This window comes from Myotis nattereri (genome assembly GCF_964212035.1).
Source record: "Myotis nattereri genome assembly, chromosome: 5".
Classification (NCBI taxonomy): Eukaryota; Metazoa; Chordata; class Mammalia; order Chiroptera; family Vespertilionidae; genus Myotis; species Myotis nattereri.
The window spans coordinates 63,657,310-63,678,477 of record NC_138080.1 but is presented as its reverse complement, the minus strand read 5'-3'; positions in this window follow the sequence as shown (position 1 = coordinate 63,678,477).

Sequence of the window (21,168 nt, the reverse complement as noted above, 5' to 3'; positions counted from 1 at the left end):
CACTGGCTCTGAGTCTCCTTCAGAACATGACTGATTTTCTATACCACCCATCAATTCTGTGAGTCACTCATTCTTTCAATCCATGCATTTTACTGTTAAATAATTAGAAATTAGTTTTTGTTGCTAAAAGAAAGAGCACTGACTGAAAAACTTTGCTATGAAGCCATTTCACTAAGTATAACACAACAATAAATTTAACTTTATAATAGTTGATATTCTTTAAAGTTATTAAATTAGAAATTGAATTCTAATTAAACTAGCAATTAATTTCAACTATATCAAATAATTATTTCAGCATTAGATAACAGGTTTTAAGTCCCTCTCAGGAAAATTCTTGAGAGGAATCATATTGTGTAATATAGTGGGAAGGATGGTCAGGTGTTAGGTATATCAATCATGCAGTTTTCACCCTTGAAAGGTCAACTAGTTTATGAGTAAGAGGCTTAAAAATAAAATTTTACTAAACTAAGGGAATAAAATATCATAACACTGGCCTGAGAAGGCCTTACTTCAAAGTGCAAAGAATAGGAATATCGGTTGTATTGAAAATATCCTGTATGCTGTGATATTTTGACATTGTAAAACACCTCTATGGCTGGAGATGGACCAGGCAATTCTTATGGAGGTGGCTCAGGGCCACATCAGGTCTCTAATATGCAGACTAACCAATTCAGAGCCATCCTCCCTCTACTTGGCCTGTGTCCCCAACAGGTGCTATTCCTCCGCTTTTATCATCCAAGGGCCAGGTGCAAGGCAACTGGGGACCACTGACACACTCCAAAACCCATCAAAATTATTCAAACTAGCCAATCCCAACTGCTCATCCTTCTCTGCTTTGCCTTTCTTTTCCTGTGGGAGCCCCAATAAGCCTTCTCCTTGTTTCTGTTTTCTACCTCCTGGCCAACTGGTGTCTTTCCCGGCACATCATGTCATACCTCCTTTCTCAAGGGTCTCTGAGTAGAATAAACTTTGATGTTTCCTGAGCCTCTCCTCTGTCTCCTCTTGTGGCTGCACTTGACTATGCCATAAAAAAATACAAAGCACAGGCAATCAGCAGATTTTAAGTAGTACCTACTTATTTTATATATGAACTTGTGCAACATCACTTAACCTCTTCCCTGGGGAAGAGATGGCTCTCTGGAAGGGCTGTACAAGAAAAGTAACTGTACTTACTCAGAGCAGTGGTTCTCAAAGCAGCTTTACATTGGAATCACCTGAAGAGATTAAAAATAAAAACAGAAGCAAATGAATAAATATTCAATTAAGTAAAACTAGAACAATTAAGTCAAAACTCCTGGTGACAAAACCTGGGCAACAGTGATTTTTTGCAGCATTTGCAGGTAGTATTAAAAACATCCCATGTAATGGAAATAGAGATATGATTATCATAAACATTTGTGTGTTTTTTTTAAGTAAGTCTTCATTGCTCCATGAGTGACAATAGTTAGGAGTCATACGTAGGCATAAGACATTGAAGGTAGATCTGCTTGCATTTAAAACTATTCTGGTCATCTCTTGCACCAATAAAAGGGTAATATGCTAATTAGACTGGGCATCCTTCAGGACAACAAATGTGCCACACAGCCAAGCCCAGCCCAGAAATGGCTGCTGTGGGCACCAGGTAATGACATCACATCTCAGTGGGATGATCTTCATGGACAGTGCCAGGCTGTCTGTTTAGGGGCATTTTCTGGGTCCCAGAGCAGAAAAGGCATAATCAGATCAATGTATGATGGTCTTACAGAGTTGAGAAACTGCATTAGGGGAGACTATTATGAAAACAGACATAAAAAATATTTAACAAAAGTTTACAAATTCATTTGAGTAATATTAAAAACATTAATATATAATGAAAAGGTTCCTCCCTCCCCCCTGCCCAGGAATTCAAGTTTGGTTTAGCATTTGAAGATAGAAAATATATATTATTTATCATATTAATAGAATACAAAAGAAAAAGCATAGGATGAGATTAGATACATAATTAACATATGACAAAATTCAATGTCCATTAGTGATAAGAACTGTCAGATAATCAGGAATAAAGGGAAATTTTCCATCCTGATAATGGACATCTTTTAAAAACCTACTTCTAACTTTATGCTAAGTTATAAATGGCTGACTGTTTTCCCCCATTTAGGAAGGCAAGATGTCCATCCTCACCACTTCTATATGACATTTTCCTGAAGGTTCTAGTACGAGAAAAAAGAAAAATAATTTCAAAGTATGCTTATTTCAAAGGAAGATGTAAAAATCTTTTCTTTCATAGGAAGCAAGATTTAACAGTTGATGGAATAGCGACAGAAATCTAGAAAAAATTAACTGCATTTTCACACACTGGCAAATAATCAGAAAATAAAATAAAAATACCACTTTACATAACATAAAATGAAAAAATACTCTCAGATAAATTCAACACAATATATAAAAAACAATATACTAATAATTTAAACTATTTCTGATAATAATATAAGACCTAAAAGTTAGAGAGAGTATCCAATATCATAGATTGAAATAAATAATACTGTGAAGTTCTTAGTTCTCCCCAAATGCATCCTCATATTTAGCATAATCCCAATTAAAAAACCTTTAAACTTTTTGTTTTGTTTTGGTAGAAGTTAACAAACTGACTCTAAAATTTGTAAGGAGCAATGAAGGCATAAAAAAGCTAAAATAAAATTAAAATAAAACAAAGTTGGAGAAATTATAGTAAGATATTTTAAGACTTACTTTTGGGGTATCAAGTGTGTATTCACACCACGATAGACTTATAGATTAAATGGAACAATTCAAAGAGTATAGAAATATACTATAAAATCTGCCTGTATCCTTCACTCAAACCACTATATTCTAAGCCTTTCCCCAAATCATGTAGATTTCTGACATTGCTGCCATAGGCAAAGAATAATCTTTTCACTAAATAATAGTGGAATGGATATCCAAAGAAATATACCTCAGCCACTTCCTCATTCTAAATAGTTATTAACTCATGTTGGGTCATATACTTAAACATAAAAAAGATAAGGCTGTACAAGTCCTAGAAACAAATGTAAGAAATATTTTTCTCCAATAAAGGGGAGGCAAAGATTTTTAAAAGAACTCAAAGCACAAGGCATAATGGTAATATATATATATATATATATATATATATATATATATATATACACACACACATACATCTCCACACACATATATATATAAAAGGCTAATATCCTAAGTGGCCATCCAATCAGTCTCTATGACACACACTGACCACCAGGGGGCAGATGCTCAATGCAAGAGTTGCCAGGACCCACACAGAGAAATGGCACTGCAGACCTGGTACCCACAAAGCAACACTCGGCTTCCCCCAAGTGGGACATAGGCCCTGCCACCACCCTGGAGCAACAGCCCATCAAATCACAGCCAATGCTGCCAAGACCCCATGGTGCAAAATGTGGAACACAGCCAAGCCCAGTCCAGAAATGGTTGCTGTGGGCGCCAGGTAATGACATCACATAGCAATACCAGCTTCCTCTCCCTAGCAATGACTAGCCTTCTTGCAGTTTCTTCAGTCCAGGAACATGACTTGCTTTATACCCAGGTGGAAACATTTCACACTTTAACCAAATGTCTGAAGTATTTTCCCATGCCTCATCTCATTTGATCCTCACAGAAGTCCTGGAGTAGGTAGATAGAAGACTCGGTGGAATCCTATTTCTCTTCATAAGCAGGAAAATGGAGATTTAGAAAGTTCAGAAACTTGACCCAACTGAAAACAAGTAAGAAATGGTGGACCTTGAAAATGACTTCAGGATTTCTCACTGCACAGAATATAGTCAAACACTGCTGCAGTTAAATATTTTAACCTTTGTTCTCCCTACGTGATCTATAATAATAATCTCTCCATGTTGACATTTACTGCTGTGTTGCTGACAGTTACCTGAAAGAGAAGTTGGGGTACTTCACTGGGCTGGAAAAAGTTTAACTACATCAGAAAGCAGGTCTAATTAAGCAAGTTTATTTAATATATATAAAAGGCTAAGTGGACTCGTGCATATACGATATATATAAAGCTCTCGCTGGCGCCAATTGCACGCGTGTGTTTTGATCTGTCATTGTTGATCGTGAATTTGGTTGACACTTCTATTATAAAGAAAGTGAAAATAGCAATATTAAAATATTTCTTCTAATTAATTTCCTTTCAATGTGCACGAATTTGTGTACCAGGCCACTAGTATATAAAATAAAAGCCTAATCGACCATTACAGAAGAACAGCCAGAATGACCAGTTGCTATGATGCGCACTGACCACCAAGGGGCAGGTGCTCATTGCAGGAGCTGCTCCCTGGTGGTCAGTGCACTTCCACAAGGGAAGCACCACTCAGCCAGAAGCCGGGCTTACGGCTGGTGAGCACAAGCATGGTGGCAGGAGCCTCTCCCGCTTCCACGGCAGTGCTAAGGAGCAGTGAACAGGTGGGCAGTAAGGAGCAAGGGGTCCCAGACTGCGAGAGGGATGTCTGACTGCTGGCTTAGGCCTGCTCCCTGGCAGTTGGACATGCTCCAAGGGGTTCTGGACTGCGAGAGGGCGCAGGCTGGGCTGAGGGGAAACCCCTTCCAGTGCACGAATTTTGTGCACCAGGCCTCGTGTGTGTGTGTGTGTGTGTGTGTGTGTGTGTAATATTTACATGCAGATATGTGTTTGTGTGTGGGTTAACAAATATGGTATAAATCCACAACATAATAACATACTGGCCAGTAATAAAGAACAAACTGCCCAGCCAGTGTGGCTCAGTTTGTTGAGCTTCAACCCACGAATCAGGAAGGTCACAGTTTGATTCCTGGTCAGGGCTCATGCCAGAGTTTCAGGCTTGATCCCTAGTAGGGGGCATGCAGGAGGAAGCCAATCAATGATTCTCTCTTATCATTAATGTTTCTATCTCTCTCTCCCTCTTCCTTACTCTCTCTGAAATCAATAAAAACATTAAAAAAAGAACAAACTATGGATCTATATGACAATTACAGGAATACTTCTCAAAAGCATTTGATAAACAAAAAAGCCAAACACAAAGAGAAGGTATTTCATTATTCTCTTTACGTGACATTCTAGGTAAGGCATGACCAATCTATGGTGATTGAAAGCAACTCTGTAGTGGCCTGGCGTTAGGGATGTGTGGGTGGATGTAGTGCATAAGAGGCACAAAGAAATTTTAGAGGTGATGGAAAATATAAATATCCCTTATATCCTGATGTGTGATGGCTACCGATATTAACATTTTTAAATATATAAACTAAATATTCAAAATGAGTGCATTTTACTGGTATCATATGTAGATTATATCAAAATGAAGTTCAGTTTAAAAGTAAATAAAACAATACTCAGGAATTATCACAGAATTATTAATAAGCATTACTGGTGATAAAAAAAGTTGTGCATCAGTACTGACTACAAAGCTTCCAGGGAAATTCTAATGTGCTGGCAGTGTTGAAAAATCCTTATTTAATGGAGATTAGGGTCTCATTCTTATAGACTTCTAGTGTTCTACTTAAGTATTTCTTACTGGTAAGGAATGTAATTGTTATTTTTATTTTGTTTTGTTCTCAGTGTGTGTTCATAGACTTAACTCATCAAAGATGAAACAAACTAGATCAAAAAATCTCCTACTGGTAATCCTAGCAGTACAGAACATGGCCTCTAACTTTCAAAGAAGGAGAAAAAATTGATACACTTTCATTCTAAGAGGATTCTTCTTTTGCCTTGCCTATGGGCAATTCCAAAACAATGGCAATAAACATTTTATAAAAGGAGCTGATTTATTTAACTAGTCCTTGCACAACATGGTGTGCTTAAAACAGTTCAAACAAATAACACCATTAGATACACATGCAGACTCTAAAAAATGTCTGAAAGAGGAAAATATATCAAGGTCACAATGAGATTCTGTTCTTGGACTTCAGTTGTCATGAATCCTACACTGAACAAAAATAATCAATAAAATAAATATGCTGCAGCCATACTGAAGTAACAAAGGGTAGACAAATCTGATTATGGACTGTCTCCTTCCAGAACACTTGAAGACTCAAAACTGACTGATGTCTTTTTCCTCTTTCCTACCACCTCTGCAGGTGTCATGCCTAAGAGTTTGGGCTTTTGAGCCATCCATCCGAGATTTTAATCCTGTCCCCATCACTAATCAGATGGCTTAGTGTAAGTAAGGGTCACAGGTTCGATACCCATTCAAGTGCATGTACCTGGATTGCAGGTCTGATCACCTACCTACCCCATTCAGAGCATGTGCTATCGGCAACCAATCAATGTGTCTCTCTCATATAGATGTTTCTCTCCCTCTCTCCCTCTCCCTCTCCTTTCCACTCTATCTAAAAAGCAATGGGAATAATATCCTCAGGTGAAGATTGACAAAAAGGAAGAGGGGAGGGGGAGGGGGGGAAGGGGAGAGTAGGGGAGGGACAAACTAACTCACAAAACTTGTGTAGAGAAACCTGGTCTTCCTTACTGCAGTAATAGATTACGGTTGGCAAAAACATGCCACACACACTGCCATTACCCCCTTTGCCCATAGCAGACATCTAATAGATCATGATACTATCCTACTATGTCTTAAGAGAGTCCCTTCCATTCAAGATGACATCTCTGATAGGTTGCTATAAATGGATATAGATGACCCTTTATAACGATTATAAACATTCTTGCTTCTGTAGTTATGTGAAAACAACTTCCAATGATGTTTAAATTGAAAAATACAATTAAAACAAGGATAAAAATTAGTCAATGTGTGTGGGGAGGGGAATTCTGTCCTTCCCACTCAATTTTGCTATGAACCTAAAACTTCTCTATAAAAAGAGTCTGTTGTTTAAAAAAATTAATATAGTCAAGATATAAATTATACATATGACCAAATAAAAGATAAGATGATTTTGTGTCAAATTAATAACAATTATAATTAATTTAAAAGGATAATGTGGGTGAGTCATAAATAATTGAGCTTCAATAAAAAGAGCAGAATAGTCAAATTTAAGACACTAAGAAACTGAAAAAGAAAGTAATCTCAAAGAGGTAGCTACAGATGGAAGCAGGACAGTATTCTGGGGTTTTGAACCTTTTCTCAGAGACAACCAGCCTCTCTAAGCTGAAAGAGATGGCAGTTATCTGCAGACTTTGAAATTAGACTCCACCCAAAACAGATTTTTCTCCATTTGGAAAAGTAAGAGTTAACAGCAAACACATTTGGCCTTTTAAACACATCTGTTCTTATTTGTCAGCTTGAAACCTCAGACTTCTAGCCAGCCTTTAAACAAAGAAGGCAGGAGAGTCACCCCCAAGCGTCCTCAGAGCTTACCTTTCTGTGCTCATTTCTGGGCACTCACTTCCACAGTAGCAAAGCACAAACATCAACCATGTCTATTACATAAACTCATGGGCTAAGTATACAGTTGATCGGAGTTGAGTGCTAGTTTAGAAAAACTAAGTAAACAAAGAGGCATTTTCCTTCTTTGATTTCCTTATAAAGTATTGAGAATATTTCCCTTGACTCCAACCAGCAGTTGATTAACATTTTAGCCTTAAATATAGCAAATATATAACTCTTCTGGTCTTCTGGTTCCTTTTAAATATCTATACTCTCATAAACAAAACTGTTCCATTTAGAACTCATTCTGTGCCTTTTACATACACGTGAGATTATGTCTAGAATAAGATAATCCATATGAAAAGCAGATTTTATTGCTTTGGATATATTTGCCAAATGATTCTAAAAAGAAAAAATATGATGCGTTAGATGGATTTATGGGGCAAATAATCTACTCTTGGCAATAGGATGCTAAGAAAAAAGGCTGGTTTAAAAGTTAAGAAGCTCATAATGCCAGCTCAGAATTTATAGCTAACAATTTCATAGGCCAAAGCCACTATGCAGGCATCCTTATCCTGCATGCCAATAGGATTACCCTTCCCAGCATTATCCTAATGTGGAATTAAACTGTCAAGTTGGCTTGCTTTTCGCATGGACTTGTGCATAAGATGAATGTAACTCTCAGCAAAGTTTAATATTGCTCCATCTGTTAAGTGCCTTTTTCTTCCAGAAATACAAAACTAGAAACACACACATGCACAATATCCCTATTTAAGTATTCAGTCATTGGGGGTTGACATACTGAAAAACATAACAACAGCAATCCAGATCAATAATTATTATAAATTTCAAATTTTCAAATTTTCAATTTCTTATTTTTTAATTGTAGTTTTTAAAGGCTGATATAATTTGAATGATTTTTTAAGTAAAATTGAGGTAAGGATCATCATCCAAAATATCAAATATAAATCATATATGTTTGGGAATGGCTATAAGAATTTGCTGTCAATGTCAATCTCTAATAGCAATAAACTTACTTCCATAACTAAATTCTTTTCTTTGATCATTAGGAAATCTTTGGATCCTTTTAATTAGTTTGTATTCTGTTCATAATACATCGCTATTGTAGAACTACTGTATTTTAACCATGATCATAGTGGAAAACTGCAAGGTTGGACAGAAAATTATTAATTGTTGAAATAGCAGTTGCTTGATAATTTAGTAATCTGAATCACACTGAATATAGAAAAAAAAAGAGCTATAAGGACCTAGTTTCCTCTAAGATGACTTAGAAGAGTCTATATTTTCAGGTAGTAGAATAACAAGTTTTGAACTTGTTTTTTTAGAGAGAAACTTGTAATTAAGCCTTTTTCCATAATTACTTATGTAATTTTCAAAAATATGTTTTTATTGATTTTTAGAGGGGAGGGAGAGGAGAGAGAAAGAGAGAAACATTGATCGGTTGCCTCCCAACCAGGGATCAAACCCACAACCAGGGTGTGTGCTTTGACCAGGAATCAAACCAGCAACCTTTTTGGTGCATGGGATGACACTCAACCAACTGAGCCACACTGGTCAGGGGCTTAGCTAATTTTTTAATAGGTATTTTTTGTTCTATTTCATTTTTAAAAAGGAAAATTTTCACCATCATCTCACAAAGATAATAATTTGTCCCTAATCCATAAGTATTTTCCATAATTTTCCTTGAAATTGTTTCCCAGAAGGCATAAGCATAGCTCAGTAGATAGCTGGCCCTTATTTTTCAAGAAAAGCAATACAATAATGAGTATTTTGTTATACTAAATCAAGAAGAATAGCTGGCCTTTCCTTTCTCTTCCCATCTTTCTTATTTTTAGAAGAAATATTGCCAAGTAATAGGATTTTATGGAATTGCATACTGTTAACATGTCTCTGACCATATTTAGATAAAACAAACAGAAGTAATTATGTAGGTTCTAGGGAGCCTCTCTTTGTGACTAAATTCCTAAATTTTTGATCATTAGAACTGATTTATGAGCCAATCATTTGTGATAGTGTACTTAGGGATTTTTTTCTTCTGAGTACAGTATTACAATGAAGTAATTTTTACTATATAAGTTGGGGGAGATAATTTATATACACTTTAATATACTTGTTTTACTCATAGGTAATACAATGTACTAGACATATACAAAATCATAAAATCAAGGATTGGAAGCAACTACACAAACTGTTTAATGGTTAATTCTGGGGAGGGATATGTGATTGAGAAAAGAGGGTAATAAAATGTGTATGAGGGAGGGACAGGAGAGTGTTGTATTGTACTGTAGATACAGTGTAATCACATTTAATAAAATAACAGTATATAAAACATTGACTTTTTCATTAAGAATTGTTTAATTCAAAAAATAGCAAGCCATCTTTACTCAAATTTTTTTTCTGATTGCCACTAGCTAGCATCACGTTAGCTGATAAAAGACATACCTACTTCCCTCCTTTTTATTCCTGTATATCTTTTAAATCATACTGTTTTTAATATGCATTAGAATTTCTAGAAAAAAATTACAACACCTGTGCAGTTATTTTGACATTCAGTTATTATAATTTGATATTAGCTTTATCTTATGACAATAGCATCTAAGCATTCATTAAACAGTAGTCCCACCATTAGTTCTGAAAAGTGCTGCCAAGCAACAAAAAAACTTTGGAATTCAATTAGGTATGTTAAAAAACTATGAAAAAAAGGTCAAGTGTTTTTTTTAGGTAGCTTTATTTTAGACAAAGTAAAGAACATTATTAGGGGCCCAGCTGGTGTGGCTCAGTGGTTGAGTGTCAACCCATGACCCAGGAAGTCACAGTTCAGTTCTGGTCAGGGAACATGCCTGGTTGCAGGCTCTATCCCAATCACTGGTAGGAGGCTTGCAGGAGGCAGCTGATCTATGATTCTCTCTCTTCATTGATGTTTCTATCTCTCTCCCCTTATACCTTCCTCTCTCTGAAATCAAAACATATCATGAGGGAAAAAATACATCTGGAAGATGTGTGTGCTGTGATTAGAAATCACTATATTCTAAGACTGCATTTCTCCATTGCCTTTTCTATAGAAAAATTATTCTTGAATTATATTAGGCTCAAATTGTGCAAACTTTTAATTATGTAATATACAGAAATGCATTTCTTTTTTTAAAAATATATTTTTTATTGATTTTTTACAGAGAGGAAGGGAGAGGAATAGAGAGTTAGAAACATCAATGAGAGAGAAACTTCAATCAGCTGCCTCCAGCACACCTCCTACTGGGGATGTGCCCGCAACCAAAGTACATGCCCTTGACCGGAATCGAACCTTGGACCTTTCAGTCCACAGGTCGATGCTCTATCCACTGAGCCAAACCGGTTAGGGCCAGAAATGCATTTCTTAAAATAAAATACATTCTTCCCAAATCTCACTATTTGAATCTTTTACAATGAGAAAAGTACTATTTTATTTTGCAAATAACCACCAAAGAAAGCAAAAATGATCGTTATAGAAATTTTAAAAATATAAAGAGATTTTTTAAATGCTATCAGTAACACTACCCACCAGATATAAACATTGTAGGTTTCCATTGTATATATAACATATAAGTTTATATATTTATTATTATATTATATATTTTAGCATTTTTCCTTTTAATATATATATATACATATATGCATATGTTTTATAAACTGATAAATATGCATATATTTTCTCCTATCATTGTATAGTGAGAACTCCATGTCAATAAGATAATTTGGAAAGCACAACAGGATAATAAAATGTGTGTGAGGGAGGGTCAGGAGAGTGTTACAATGTACTGTATATGCAGTATAATTGAATTTTATAAAACAACAAGAGGCCCGGTGCATGAATTCATGCACCAGTGGGGTCCCTTAGCCTGGCCTACGAGATCTGGCCAAAAATGGCTCTCCAACATCCCCTGAGGGGTCCCAGAATGTGAGATGGCACAGGCCAGACCAAGGGACCCCACCGGTGCATGATCAGGGCCGGGGTGGGACACAGGAGGTTGGCCAGCCTGGGAAGGACCGCAGGAGGGCTCCAGGGCATGTCTGACCAGTCTGGCTCAGTCCCGATCGGCCAGACCCCAGCAGCAGGCTAACCTACCTGGTATAGCATCTGCCTCCTGGCCGACTGGGGCTGAGCGAGATGGGCCGCACACGCCCTTGGAGCCCTCCCACAGTCCCTCCCTGGCCCGACTGTGCACCAGTGGGGTCCTTCCTGGCCTACACACTCTCACAATCCAGGACCCCTCCGGGGATGCTGGAGAGCCGGTTTCAGCCTGATCCTGCAGGCCACTCCCCTTGGGAGGGCACCAGATTCAGGGCTCTTGGCTGGCGAATGCTGCTGCAGCAGCACGAGCCTCTCCAGACCTGGACTGATTGGACGCAAGCCTGTGGCAGGCATAGTGGGGCCAGGATGAGCAGGAGCTGCAGGTGGCATTAGACTGTGAGTTTCGACTCAATCCCTGCAGGCCACCCAGAGGGAGCACACCTGTGCATGAATTTGTGCACTGGGCCTCTAGTTGTTTTAAACTATATATAACTATGTATAGTTTTATAACTATATAGTTTTATAGCTATATAACACTAATAATTTCCACTCTTTTCTAAGTACATATGACACTGTATATTACGTAGTCTTATAACATAACACTGTAATATTATGGAGGATTCATGATAAATCCCTTACTACAATTTTTCCCCTGAATGAAATTATACAATATTAACTCTTTTAAAGGCTATTGTAAATTTTGCTGTATTACTTGACTGAGGACAGTGTACCAAATATGAATTGCACTGTCAAAAATGAAATGCAAAAAAACTCTACCACAAAATGGAAATCATTTTATAAGAGCAAGTTTTTTCCATCTTTCCAAGCCTGATGCCTGCCTTGGGAAGATCTTTCAGGCATTAACACCCAATAATTCTTCATAGACCCCTTGGTCAAGCATGTCCTCTCTTCATGAGTATACTTTTTCCCATTTCTGGAATATGGCTGCTTCTGATTTCCTCCACTCTAGAGAGACTATGTCTTGGGCCCAGGAGGAGGGGGGAGGGGGGGAAGGGTGACTGACATGTGGTCTTTTTAAAATATATATATTTTTTATTGATTTCAGCGAGAAAGGAAGTGGAAGAGAAAGATAGAAAGATTAATAATGAGAAAGAATCATTTATTGGCTGCCTCCTGCAAGCTCCCTTCTGGGGATCAAGCCCACACAACCCAGGCATATGCCCTAACAGAATCAAACCATGACCTCCTGGTTCATAGGTCACAGCTCAACTACTGAGCCATGCTGGCCAGGCTGAAAACCTTTTTAAAACCACAACTTCTACTTCAGCACATGTGCACCACACACACACACACACACACACACACACACACACACACACACACCAATGCTGCTTACTATTCGGTTTCATACAGAGCATTGATCGCTTATGATTTACATTTTGAAAACAGTTTTAGCTTTTTAAATTTGTACCTTTATGTTCTCATTAGTCTTTTATCTAGGCTGCCAACCTCACAGGCAGAAATCATTCTTGTTTCATCCTTCTATCTTTACACACAGACTTAGGACAGAACTAAGTACTTAGATCTGCTTTGTAAATTGTATTGCCTAGTAATCTATATAGCTAATACATACTGACCAGGTACTTTCCAAAAACTTTACAAGCTTTCTCAGATTTATTTTTCCAAGAACCATGCTGTGTAGGTGTACCTAGCCCACAAATAAGAGTTAGTGTCAAAGGAGCTGAGATTCAAAAATGGAGTCTGAATCCAAATCACTCACTTTCAACCATGACAACATGGTATATTTTTCCCCAGTAATGAGTGAATTGTTTGAATAATAAATATCATCTGTTGACTGTCACATTAGAAATGTTTTCTCATATTTCCCCCCACATTTGCATTTTACTAATTAGTTTACTATAGTCTTTTTAATAAATGTTGTTTTATATAAGTAGTACACTCAGTTAAAAATCAAATAGAATAAAAAAGACTGGTAAGGAAGAGTGGTCTTTCCCCCATTATTTCCTTGTACCTCCTAATCCCATTCCTTTATTTATTTTTTAGGTGAGTCTTCTTATATATACCTTGTGTATATAAAATTAATATCCATACTGCTATTTCTAGATATATCATTTTTAGAAAGTGTATATGGTTTTCCATTTTTGTGTGTAAAATTTAGACTATAATATCAAAAGCCTTGTTCTCTCTCTACTCCCCTCTTACAATAAGCGCAAGTCACAGCATTTGGTTAAATACCTTGTATATATCGTTATGCGATTACAATTATTGAGCCAAGTATTATACATGAATAAGCACACCTATAAAAATATTTCTGCCGAAACCGGTTTGGCTCAGTGGATAGAGCGTCGGCCTGCGGACTGAAAGGTCCCAGGTTCGATTCTGGTCAAGGGCATGTACCTGGGTTGCGGGCACCTCCCCAGTAGGAGATGTGCAGGAGGCGGCTGATCGATGTTTATCTCTCATCGATGTTTCTAACTCTCTACCTCTCTCCCTTCCTCTCTGTAAAAAATCAATAAAATATATATATATATATATATATATTTAAAAAAATATTTCTAACTTTTCTGAAATAGTCCTATTTTTCAAATCGTATTGTTTTCTAATAAATATTGTTCCTTTTTCTGTAATAGTCCACTAGATTCTAAAAAGTCTCAAGGTATGTCCTACATGTTCAAACCCATCAAAATATCTACCCATCCATTATTTTCAAGGTGAGCTCTATCGTAAAGCCCTCCTCCGGCACTCATCCCCATTGCGCTGCTGTTCTTCATGCCTGCTCTATAGCTCTTCCTGAAACTTCCTTTTGCTGCCATCCTTTTTCCAGAACTAACTCTAGATCCTCTATCTTCCAGAATTGAGGTGTTCTTTTTTCTTGGAGTAATCTCTAGACATCTGGAGTCCATAACCTCTGGCAGTGTCCATAAAAGGCACAGTGGGTAATATTTTGAGAAGATTCATGTCTACCAAATTTTTTTTTATTCTACCACAATGCAATGACCTTATTTTGCCTTAGTTTAAAGGGGAAAGGGGTGGCACTTTCTTAGTATATGAAGGTATTGCTCTCTTATCTGCTACTTCCATATATTATTAAAAACTAATGTAGTTCAATTTGATCTTATCTTTATACTCTGTGTTCTGAAATTTTATAATGCGCTATGTTAGTTTGAGTCTTTTTTTTCATTTTTGCTGAATATTAGATGGACTTATTAATGTGAACACTCGTCCTTCAATTCAGAGAAAATTATTTCATCGTCTATGATTAATGTCTTTCTTTAAAGTCTAATTATTTGGGGTTACCTATTCACATTAAAGTGAAGCAAAGTACTAAACAGAAGTTCTCTTTGAATCGGCAGAATTTGTCCAACAGTGTGTACATTCATTTCTGTTTCTTAATGTCACATTACAAATTACCACAAATTCAGCGGCTTAAAAAAACCACATCCTTTCATAACCTCACAGTCCTGTAGGTGAGAAGTCTGGGCATGGCCAAGATACTTTTTCTGCTCAGGGTTTCAGGAGGCTGAAATGAAAGTGTTGGCTTGGCTGCGTTTTCAGCCAGAGACATGACAAGGAAAGATTCTATTTCCAAGCTCATTTCGGTTATTGGCAGAATTCAATTGTGCAAATTCTTATTGTTACAGAACTGAGGTCCATTTTCTCTTGATGGTTGCTGGCCAGGGGTTGCTTTCAGATCCTAACATCTGCCTTCTGGTCCTAGGAACATGGCCTTCTCCAGGGCCTGGCAGCTTGTCGCATCGAGGCCAGGAGGGGTAAATCTGCTACTGCTTCAAGTCTCTTTTAAGGGATCATTTGTTTGGGTCAGGCCAACCCAGGATAATTTCCCTTTTTATTAACTCAGAGTCAATCAGTTAGATGTCTTAAATATATTTGAAAAATCCTTACACCCTTATCAAATAAGGTGATCTTATCACTGGAGTGATATCCCATCCTATTCACAGGTGCCTCCCAGCTCACAGGACGGGATTGCCTAAGGCTATGGCTCATCAGGCATCATAGAATTCTACTCACCACAACGGGGATCAGAGTACACTGAGCCAACAATCAAGGCTATCTCACTGTGGAACTGTACACTGCACAGAGAGTATTCTTTCCCTTGTGCTGATTGAATGATTCCAAAAGAAGGAACCATTCAATTATATTTCTTGGTGGGTAGGGGTTATAACTAATTTTTAAAATTCTGAGAGACTATCAGGAGACACAGGCTGGATTCTTGCTGAACACCAAGTAGAATGCCATTCAACTGACTTGCTTAAATCTGGGAGGCCTCCCCACAGCTGTGCCCCAATTACCCAAAACCACCAGTCCTCCACGGAGCAAGCAATCCGTCTTTTGCAAAGGATAATGCTTTGTTTTGTTCTGGTTTTGGGCTAGGGAGAGAACATTCTGGAATCTAAGTTCTCCATTTACTAATTTTCAATTATTCATCCACCTGTTTTCAATCCCCACCTACATCCCGTCTTACATCCCTTGTTTATTTGCCTTATTTTCAAATTGTGTTACCAGCTTCCATCTGCTATGACATTCTTTCTTCTCTCTTACTCCTGTATTGGATCACTATGACCATGTAACAGATTAGAGCAATGTTGGCATATTAAAACAGTAAACACTGATCGTCTCAAAGTTTCTGTGGGTCAGAAATTCAGAGGTAGCTTAACTGAGTGGCTCTGGCGCAGTGAGCCTCCGGAGGCTGTGGTCTAGATGTTGGGCAGTGCTAAGTTACCTTGACTGAGGCTGGGAAATCTGATTTTACAATGGTTCACTGACAAGGCCACTGGCAGGAAACCCAGGACCTAAAGGGCTATTCACAAGAGAAGCCTCAAGAAAAGCTTGGGTTCCTCACTTCAAGGGCTTCCCATTAGGCTGCTAAGTGTCTGCACATGACCACTCACTTTCCTCAGAGCCAGTCATCCTTTATTTTAATAACTGCATGTCCCAACCTGCATGGTTCAGTGGTTGAGCACTGATCTATGAACCAGGAAGTCACAGTTTGATTTCCGGTCAGCGCACATGTCCGGGTTGTGGGCTAGATCCCAAGAGGCAGCCAGTCAATGATTCTCTCTCATCATTGATGTTTCTATCTCTCCCTCTCCCTTCCTCTCTCTGAAGTCAATAAAAGCATATTTTAACAAGAAAGACATAACTGCATGTGTTCATATATTGAGCTCTGGAGAAAAAAACAACAAAAATCAAAAACAAAAAACAACTATGCCATTAAGCTGTTTCTTTTTACTTTGTTCTTATTTCAAATGCCATCTCTCCATATGTCTTATGTGTCTATAAGATTTTATAGTTTTGGAAAATCAATGCTAATGATGAAAAATTCATCATATCAAATATCTAGCAATCTATATACTAGAAAATCTTGTGAATTTTTTTATTTGTCTAAAGTTTTTCAAAAAGATATTTTAGTCAAACAAATGATATTACTTTTAGAAGACACATTTCCTTTCCAGTGGGGTAAAGTTTCTTTAAATCAAAGTGCAGTCTAATAATGGTTGAGAAATGATCCACATTGTTGCCACACAGCACTCAATAAATTTCAAAGGTAAATGATGGTTCTCACTGTTTCTGTGTTGGCTATTAAGAAAGATAAGTGTGTGTGTGTGTGTGTGTGTGTGTGTGTGTGTGTCTAAATGTAGAAAATCACTAAAATGTGATAAATTGAATTTTTATTATGAAAAGTTTCAAAACATTTTTTTCTTTTTAGTATGCAATGCCTCAATAGACAATATTTTTTTTCCAAAAAGCTTACAAGTAGAGATGAAGTTAGAAAATTCCATAAATTCTATTATATCAAGGGAGGAGGTTTTGAACTTTAAATTTACATTAACTTAGTAACTACTTGTGTAAGAGCAAAATTATTTGTTTTGTGATAGTTTATTAGTTCATATCAGAAAATGCAAGCATCTTCCAGATAATTATCTTTTACAGGGCTCTTAATACTACTGGAAAAACAAGACAAATTATCTATATGCCAGGTACACACCCTGATTTTTTGGACTTTATAAACCAAAGTGCAAATGGTTTCTTTGTTTGGGAATTTAGACTGTGTGATTGTTAAAAAGCCCTGAAATCTCCTGGTGCTCATCAGAATTAAGGCCATTATCTCTGGTTTTCAGTGGAGCTCAAATTATATGTCATTTTTACCTTCTTCCAAAACTAGACCTTTCATCATTTTGGTATGATTTTTGCTTGTTTTGTCACTGAAACACTAACAGTTTATACCTGGAGATGGTATGGAAGGAGAAGTGAAAAAGAAAACAAAACATACTTAGTATCATGATGGCTACCTCAGGTGGTATTTAATTAAAACAAAAGGAAATCACAACCAGATACAAATGAATATAGCAACAAGATAAGTGGATTCTGGCAAATTTTCTTTAATAGGTTTGTGATTAAAAAATCACATACAGTCATAAGCAATAATGTTGTAGGTAATATATGACAACAATTAATATTTTAAATTGTTACCTTCATTTAGGTACTGTCCTAAGCATTTAATTCTGATGTTAACCTTTTATGCATGAGTAATTACCTCCATTTTTAAAAGAAAACTGAAAAACAGGGAACCTGTCCAACATCACAGATACTTTCCAAGCACAACCACGATCTGAACCTGGACAGGTTGACTGCTGAGCCTAAGAATCATTTGTTTTCATATAGGTCAAGGTTTTCAACCTCAGCACTACTGACATATCAGGATGGATAATTCCTTTCAGTGGGGGACTCTCCTGTGCATTGCAGGATATTTAACAGCCTTCCTGGATTCTGTCCACCTCTTCTTGTGGCAATCAAAAATGTCTCCAGGCATTGCAAATGTTCCCTGGATGGCAAATCCACTCACAATTGAGGACTGACAATAGAGATCTATCTGTTCTATATTTAATGTTGTTTTACAGTAACTCATAACTATGGTAAATAAACTGATGCCATATAGATGGGCTTAATATAAAAATATTTTTAAAAAATTGAATGGACTTACCAATTTTTTTGTTCATCAGATATATCACATTCTTATGTTTTAAACGTCATCAAGGGAAAAATGAAGGTAATATGAGAAGAAACTAATTTGAAAATGGTATTATAAACAAAATTGGGGGGACTTGTGGGAGCTCTTAAGAGGGAGACTGAAGACTCATGCAGTCAGGGAGCTGCATCCGGTGCAGCAGAGAACAGAATCTTGTGGGGCAAATAGAATAAATCTAAGCAACTTGCCTAGACAACGTAGAAATCAGAGCCCCAGGGAAGACCAAAGAGCCTGTCTCCACCGAAACCATTCAAGTTCATTTTATTTTTTAAGTCAGCTAATTACATTTTTTCCCAAACAGCATTCTCAAGGACACTAATTTTTGAGACCAAAAGTAGTAGATTTTCTAGGAAGAAAAGTTGTCAAGTGAAGAGGCCTACAGTCAAGGGAACTAAACACAGTTTAATGTATTTGAACCATAAGATTTGATGACAAGATAAATGCCTGGTAAGGCAGAGTAGTGGTGCCTTCCACGCTGTGTGAAGGAGCCTGAGAAGTGTCTTAAAAATACAAGCCATTGCCCAGCCAGCATGGCTCAGTGATTGAGCGTGGACCTATGAAACAGGAGGGCAGGTTCAATTCCTGGTCAGGTCACATGCCCAGGCTGTGGGCTTGATCCCCAGGGTGGGGCCTGCAGGAGGCAGCCTATCAATGATTCTCTCTCATCATTGATGTTTCTTTCTTTCTTTCTTTCTTTCTTTCTTTCTTTCTTTCTTTCTTTCTTTCTTTCTCTCTCTCTCTCTCTCTCTCTCTCTCTCTCTCTCTCTCTCTTCTCTGAAATAAAAATACATATTAAAAAATACAAGCCATTAACCATGTATGTATGTATGTAACCATGTAGCATGATTCTATTTGCATTTAGAATTTTTCATTTTTTGAATAATTGGGAGGTTGGTTTGGAAGATATACTGGTTGCGAAAAGGCTGTGAAATAATCTGGCCAATAAAGATGGCCAGAATCACAAAATTACAGTGAGACTTGGGGAAAGATTCAATTCTAATGTTAATAAAGAGGTAGCATCCAGTTTTGGAATAATGAAGTGAATGCATGTGAGGATTATGTGAATAAGATTCTAAGCTGACTCCCAGATTTCTTGTTTTAGAAACTAGGGAGTTAGAAGCATTCCCAGCAGATATATGGGAGGAAGGGTAAGTGAGGGGGGGATGGATGCTGAATTCACAAATAACTAGATGTGGACACAAAAGTGTTTATCATGTAAAAGTCTAATTTTAGCTTTCTCTTTGCCATATTATGATGCAAAGTAAATTTTCAACAGTGCTTAAGCAATCTTCAGCCTTAGCTTGGCACCGCCTTATCCCACTGGCACTCTGTAGGCTTGCCCTGGCTTCAATGCCAATACTGCCAGGGTATACTTGGCAGCCACAGGGTCGAGGTGTCAAATTGTTAAATGATTCTGTTCCACCTTCTTTTAAATAAATGATTTTACAAGCGAACTTTACTTCCTGTTTGGTGATGTAAAGAGAATTTTTCTTGGTAAAGTGAATTTCTGGTACATATTTTTCATAAAAGTGAAAATTCAGCAATTCTATTACTTTACTGGTGATTCTGTGCATTTCACACACCCCAGGCACACTCTCTTATGTCCACTACTCGATCCACTGAAAAATTAGCCCTTTCAAAAACTGTAAAAAATGTACCTGGAAAGCCATGCTCCTACAAGCATCACGTTAGTGCTTATTTGTTTCACATTGGGTTTCCAGGAAACAGAGTCTGAAACAGGGAGTCTTGTGCAGAATGCTTATTGTGGTTACCTATGAAACAGGAGTATATCTACTGAAGTTTTTCCCTTACTTGCAGGGTATGGCAGATATTCAAAGCCATACTCTTTCCTCCCAACAAAAGGAAAAGAGCCAAATAAATAAAATCAGAAATGAAAGTGGAGAAGTAACCACTGACACTACTGAAATATAAAGGATTGTAAGAAAATACTATGAACAACAAGCTGGACAATGTGAATGAAACGGACAAATTCCTAGAAAAATACAATCTCCCAAAACTGAATCAGGAGGAATCAGGAAATCTGAGTAGGCCAATAACAACCGATAAAACAGAAGCAGTAATCAAAAAAATCCCAGCAAACAAAAGCCCATGTTCAGATGGCTTCACAGAGGAGTTTTACCAAACATTCAAAAAAGAACTAATACCTATACTCCTCAAACTATTTCAGAAAATCCAAGAGGAAGGAACACTTCCAAATTACTTTTATAAGGCCAGCATTATCCTAATTCCAAAACCAGATAGAGACACTGCAAAGAAAGAGAATTACAGGCCAATATCCCTGATGAACATAGATGCTAAAATCCTCAACAAAACACTAGCAAACTGCATCCAGCCATATATTAAAAGATCATACACCATGACCAAGTGGGATTTATACCAGGGATGCAGGGCTGGTGTAATAAACATGATACATCACATGAACAAATTGAAAGACAAAAATCACATGATCATATCAGTAGATGCAGAAAAAGCATTCAACAAAATCCAACACACATTTTTGATAAAAATTCTCAGCAAAGTGGGAATAGAGGGAGCATATCTCAACATGACAAAGGCCATATATGACAAACCTACAGCCAACATCATACTCAATGGGCAGAAATTAAAACCATTACCCCGAAGAAAAGGAACAAGACAGGGATGCCCACTTTCAACACTCCTGTTCAACATAGTATTGGAAGTATTAGCCACAGCAGTCAGACAAG